The sequence below is a fragment of the Salvelinus sp. IW2-2015 genome, unplaced genomic scaffold, assembly GCF_002910315.2.
Source record: "Salvelinus sp. IW2-2015 unplaced genomic scaffold, ASM291031v2 Un_scaffold2381, whole genome shotgun sequence".
In the NCBI taxonomy this organism is placed as follows: Eukaryota; Metazoa; Chordata; class Actinopteri; order Salmoniformes; family Salmonidae; genus Salvelinus; species Salvelinus sp. IW2-2015.
The window spans coordinates 55,874-62,565 of NW_019943705.1; the positions used below are offsets into that span (position 1 = coordinate 55,874).

Consider the following 6,692-nt stretch of genomic DNA (forward strand, 5'->3'; position numbering starts at 1 on the left):
TGAATCTTGTTATGTTCATACAAATATTTACACATGTTAAGTTTGCTGAAAATAAACACAGTTGACAGTGAGAGGAAGTTTCTTTTTTTGCTGAGGTTTAGAACACTCAACCCTAAACCCACAGATATAGAACACTCAACCCTAAACCCACAGATATAGAACACTCAACCCTAAACCCACACAGACATATAGAAATCTCAACCCTAAACCCACACAGACATATATAAACACTCAACCCTAAACCCACACATACAGGCATATAGAACACTCAATCCTAAACCCACACAGACATATATAAATCTCAACCCTAAACCCACAGATATAGAACACTCAACCCTAAACCCACACACATATAGAAATCTCAACCCTAAACCCACACAGACATATATAAACACTCAACCCTAAACCCACACATACAGGCATATAGAACACTCAATATAATCACGTAGTCAATCACTAGTCAAATCAATCATCTAGTCAATCATCATACTATCAATCCAAAGTCATACATTCAATCATATACTAGTCAATCAACTAACTCAGTCAATCATCCTGTCATCAACTACTATTCATCATCAACTAGTCAATTCATCATACTATCAATCACTAGTCAATCAATTATACTAATCATATAGTCAATCAATCATTACTAGTCGCAAACTTCATTACTACTCAATCAATAACTGTCATATACTGTATAGTCAATTCATATCTAGTCAAACAATACAATTTCAATAGTCATTCACTACTAGTCAATCTCATATATCAGATATACAGATCATTACTGAGAGACTGGCATGTTACTGGTGCTATTGTCGTAGTGTCTACAGTTGTACGTTTGGCGGTTGCATATGTCCTGAGCGTGTCGTTGAATGTCCGTAGCGTTATGTCATGTCAACGGTCTTGCGGTCGACGATTGTCGTTAGATTATGATATTAGCGGGCCGTACTGCTAAGGTGATCCCCCTGTTATGAATGTCTGTAGTGTCTGTATGATAGTCTGAAGCGTGTCTGTATTAATGTCTGTAGCGTGTACGTATGAATGTCTGAAAGAGCGTCTGTATATGTGTTGCTTGTATGAGAGCATCGTGAATGCTGTGCTGTGTAGCGTTGTGGGCTGTAATGATGTTGAGTAGGTCTGTTATGAATGTCTGTTGTGTGTCGTGTATGAATGTTCTGTACGATATATCGCATGCAATACATACTGATTGCTACTGAGATGCGTTGTCTGCGTCTAGTAGCTCTAGCGTGATTAACTGTAGCTGTCGTGGTCTGTAGCGTTCTGTAAGCGTGTCTGCAGGTGTTGTAGGACTGTCTGTAGGACTGTCTGTAGCGTTGTCTGTCTGTAGACTGTGTGTGCAGTATTCTTGTGGAATGTCTGTCTGTAGACTGTCTTAGCATGCTGATCTGCTCAGACATGTCTGTCTGCAGGTGTCGTCTGTAGGATGTCTGTAGCTGTGCTTTAGATGTCTGTGTGTCGTGTACATGCTGTCTGTTATGGCTGTGCAGCGTGTCGTGCTTGATGTGTGTAACGCTATTAGTGTGTGTCTGTAGCGCTGTATTCTGTAGCGTTGTAAACTGTTGGTAGTTGTCCTGTAGGGAGTCTGTAGCATGTCTGTAGCGTTGTATAACTGTCTGTGGGCTGTAGGACTGTCGTAGCGTGGTTAGTCATTTAGCGTTTGTAACTGTCTTGAGTGTGTCTTAGGATTGTCTTAGCATGTAGTCTTTGTAGGTGTATGTCTGTGCGTTGTTCAATGTCTGTAAGTGTCGTGTTCGACTGTCTGTTGTTGTCTTGTGTCTGTTCTGTGTGTATATCGTCGTAGCATATCTCGTCGGCACTTGTCTGGCCAGTCTGTAGACAGTTCTAAGCAGTACTGTAGGATGTTGTAAGGGCTGTCTGTCGCGTGTCAGAGGTACTGTCGTGGGTCGTTGTAGACGTCATGTGCTTGCTAGGATCTTCCTGTGGCGTCTGTCTGTAACGAGCGTGTCAGTAGCCGTCGGTGACCTGTCTGAGGATGCGTCTCAGCGTCGGCGCGTGCGGCAGTTCTGTGGCGTTTCGTAGACTGTCTGTGCATGTCTTTCTGTAGTGGTCTGTCTGTAGGACGTTAGCGTGTCTGCTGCAGACGTCTGTGGCATCTTGTGGCCATCTGTAGCGTGTCTGTCTGTAGACGTCTATAGCATGTCTTTCGACTGTCTGTAGTGTGTCTGTGCTTTCGGACTGTGTAGCTGTCTGTGTTCGGACTGTCTGTAGGACGTCTGTCGGACGTCCGTAGCGTGTCCGTAGGCACGTCTGCGAGTACAGTTACACAGTACATTGTACTTTTTGGTCAATAAAGAGTTTCAATTAAAATCTTTAAACAATCAATTGAAATTCTTTTGATCTTCCTATGCAACATGTTCACCCCAGTCGAGTGAACTCTAGTAAACCTCAGGTCAAGAGAGGAGTCACAACAGAAGAGCAGCTTTGAGGCCACCGAGGCATGGGGTTGCACATTAGCTGAAGTCAGAGACCAGTATGTTGCTATTTCTGCTCCAAATAGCATAACCTGGTCAAAAGCAGTGCACTCTGTAGGGAATGGGTGCTATTTGAACACCAGAATGTGCTCTAGACAGACGCGTGTCCTGGCTCCTAAGTAGTAGGAATCCTAACGCATGTAAGCTGGCATCAGGAGAATACCATTTGTTACTTTGCTGTACCAACCTCATGCCTACAAATCATTGCAAGCTGGATTCAAACCATAAAGTTGTATTTATCATCAAGTATCTGATTAATATAACAACACTTCCACTTTGAACACAAAGCTATGTTACATAGGGTGTTAGGGTGATGGTGTGATATGGTAGTTACGCAAAACACAGTACTATGCGTATAGTACATCAACTGCTATGGTGACTATTTATATGTTTGTACTGTAAAATATCATGATAAGTATATCTATGTATTGGATATTTAAATTGCATAACATAAAAAATAAATACAAATATAATGAAATTACAGTGGTAGATTTGAGAACGCTCTATAGAGCCCAAAAAAGTCCTAACACTTAAAATAAAAAACATGGAATAAACTTATATATTTCAATATAAACAGAAACACATCGGATACATCTGGATGTAACTGACGAGTACACATGTTACTGCTGGATGACGAGAGACGGGAGAGAGAGAGAGCTGTGTGTAGGTGTTAGAGTCGTGTATATTGTGTTTTTGCATGACAATATTGTCTGTGTGCGTATGTGGGGGGGGGGGCGATGGACACGGATGCGGGGAGATCAGAGTTAGGTCCAATGTCTTTCACCTCGATGTCTGTGCCTCATGTTTCCGCTCCCACCACCCCAGCTGGGCTGTGCGGACCCGGGCTTGCGGGGGTGGACATTGAGTCTCCTTTATGGACTTGTCATTGTCCCCCTGTCGGGGGTCGGGTGGTCTGCTCAGAGTGGGGAGCGTGGCTGGCGGTGTCGGGGAGGAGGGGCCGGCGGGAGGGGGTGAGGGAAGCGACACTCAGCGTTCACAAGAGGCCCCATTCTGCTCACACTGCAGCCGGACCTCCTGGTTAAGCCTCCTTCACCTCTCCACTCAAGTAGGATGTTAACCAGCTCACATATGGCCTGTGGGGAAGAAAGATGGATGTTATTATACTTTGTACATATACTAGGGACTGGGACATCACAGTTGTATGGTGTTGACCTTCTAGGTAATAAAGGGAAGAGGCAGAGAGAAGAGTAGAGAAAGGGAGAGAGATGAGGCAGGGAGAAGAGAGACAAAGGTCAGAGAATAAGAGAGATATACTCTCTCCCTTTAGAAAGAGAGGATGAGACGACGAGAAGACATGGACGCACCATCCTACCCTTAGGAAGAGTCCTGGAGTGATTATTCCACATGCAGAGAACGTTCTCTATGGCTGCAGAATTTGTGTCTGAGTGAGCACTCTCTGCAGCTGGAACATCATTTTTAATGGCCAGGCACTTCTGCTGATAGCAGCTGACATGTGTCTCAGGCATGGGGGTGCACTGACTTCAAGATCTTGAGACGATACCTAAACCCAACGCAGTATATTAGAAACTCAACCAACCGCACACACCTACTAACACGAACACTCACATCCCTAAACCACACGACTCAATGAACGTCAACCCTAACCACGACAGACTATAGAACATCAACCCAACCCGAAATAGACTATAGAAACCTCAACCCTAACCAACAAGTCTAAGAACTCAAACTTATGAACACTCACCAAATCCACACATCAATAGACCACTTCAACCAACCCACAGACCTATAGAACACACACAAAACCCACAAGACATAGAACCTAACCCTTACACTCACACAGACATAGAACACTCACCCTAATCCACAAATTATGACACTCAACCCTTACTAAATCACACAGCATAACTCAGCAAAAAAGAAAATGTCAAATTTCTAGGGACCTGTCTTTCAGAATAATATCTTAAATATTCAGAATACCTACACCTATATTCATTGGTGTTTAACCTGTTCTGTTGCTCATGGAACCCAGAGACTGCATATTGCAGCAGCATTACAGATGATTGCACCGGTCATAGCCCATCCTAGATTAGCCCCACTCACTCCTCACCCCATATTGTTGTTTTTCTCTTCTTCCTTAGACGCAGACTACTGCACATTCATTTCTGGCCATCTATCTCCATTGTTTAATGCTCAAATTGGTAATAGTTTCTCAACTAGGTAGTATTCGCTTTCCCTATCTACTTAATTGCAAGAATATAGACTTTTATTGTTTATGCGTACATTGTTTATTTCCGTGTAACTCTGGTTATGTCGAATGTGTGCTTTATCTGGCCAGTGCACGTTGTTAAATGAAGAATTGTTCTCAACTTAGCCTACCTTGAGTAAATAAAGAAATAAAAAATACATAACAAGTAAAAAAAACATAAACAAGGAATGAACGCCTGTGGACGGTCGTTAAGACACTAAAACCTTAAGACGGTAGCAATAAGGTCCAGTTATAGAGAAACTAGAAAAAAGAACCATCGTAAAAAAAAAAGACAAGGCCCCCCTTTTTCCCCCTTTCCTTAGCCCAAAAACACCAAAAGAAAGATGCCCAGGGACGCTGCCACTGCGTGAACGTGCTTAGGCATGCTGCAAGTAGGCATGAGACTGTAGGAGGTGTCCAGGGCAAAAATTGCACTGTCCGATCTGTAGGACCGCAAGAAGATGCTACAGAACAGACGGAAGCAGATCGTCCTCAGAGTGGCAGACACGTGTCAACACACATGCACAGGATCGGTAATCCGATCACACTGCGGACAGGTAAAGATGGAAGAACAATGCCGAGTCCAGGAACGCACAATTCTCTTGCGGCTCATCAGTCCCAGACGTCGAAGTAAGGCTGAGAGCAGAATGGACGAGCTTGTAGCCTTGTAAGGCAGGTTATACCAGAATCACTGCACACACCGCTATGGGCAACAACCCACCGTCACTGGACAGACAAGGACTGGCAAGAAGTGCCTTCACGAATCGGTGCGTTTGGTCTCACACACACGAGGGGTAATGGCCAGATTCGCGATATCGTGAAGGGAATGAGCATTACACCGGAGGCCTGTACTCTGAGCGGGATGCGAATTCTGGAGTGGAGGGTCGTTAGATGGTCGTGGGCGGTGTGGTCTAAACAGCATCAATCGGACTGAGCTTGTTTGTCATTGCAGGCAATCTCAACGCTGTGCGTTACAGGGAAGGAATCTCTCCCAAGTTGTGGTACCTTCCTGCAGGCTATCGCTACATACACTCCAGCAATGACAATGCACACCAAGTCATACTGCTGCGTATTGTGCGTGATTTCGTGGCAAGACAGTGATATGTGTCAGTGCTTACTGCCATACCAATGAAGAGCCTGGAGTCTCAATCCCATGAGCACGTCTGGGACCTGTTGGATTGGAGCGTGAGGCTAGGGGCCATTTCCCCGAGAAAGGTCGGGAACTTGCCAGGTGCTTGGTGGAAGAGTGGGGTAGACATCTCACAGTAGCAAGAACTGGGCAATCTGGTGCGTGCCATAGGAGGAATGCTACGGCAGTACTTAATGCAGCTGGTGGCACACCAGACAACTGACTATATTTTGATTTGACCCCCCTTGTTTCAGAGGACACATGCTTCATTTCTTTAGGTCACGATGTCTGGAGATTGTTCAGTTTATGTCTAGTTGTGAAGTCTTGTATGTTCATACAGATATTTACACATGGTTAAGTTGCCTGAAATAACAGCAAGTTGACAGTGAGAGAAGTTTTTTTTTGCTGAGTTTAGAAACTACCACCAATATCACAGATTAAACACCTCAACCCTAAACCCAAGATATAGAAACTAACAAACGAGATTACCAACCCTAACCCACACAGACAATATAAACCCTCAACCCTAAACCACAGCATACAGGCATATAGAACGACTCAATTCCAAACAATGACATATATAAATCTCAACCCTAAACCCACAGAAATAGAACGACTCAACCCTAAACCCACACACTATAGAGAAGATCTCAACCTAAACCCACACAGACATATATAAAACACCAACCCTAACCCACAAACGATTAGAACCACAAACAACCATTCACAGAGCAATAGAAACTCAACCTAAAGCACACACATACAGGCATACTAGAAACACTCACACTAAACAGCACACATACAGGATATGAAATCAACGCTA

At 44.0% G+C, this 6,692-nt stretch overlaps 1 protein-coding gene across 1 annotated transcript in view; it reads right to left on the reverse strand.

The window, feature by feature from the left end:
- The window catches only part of LOC112073816 (stanniocalcin-2-like), a 20,138-nt gene that overhangs the window by 5,216 nt on the left and 8,230 nt on the right, over positions 1-6,692 (reverse strand). The gene's annotated exons all lie outside the window — the stretch shown is intronic.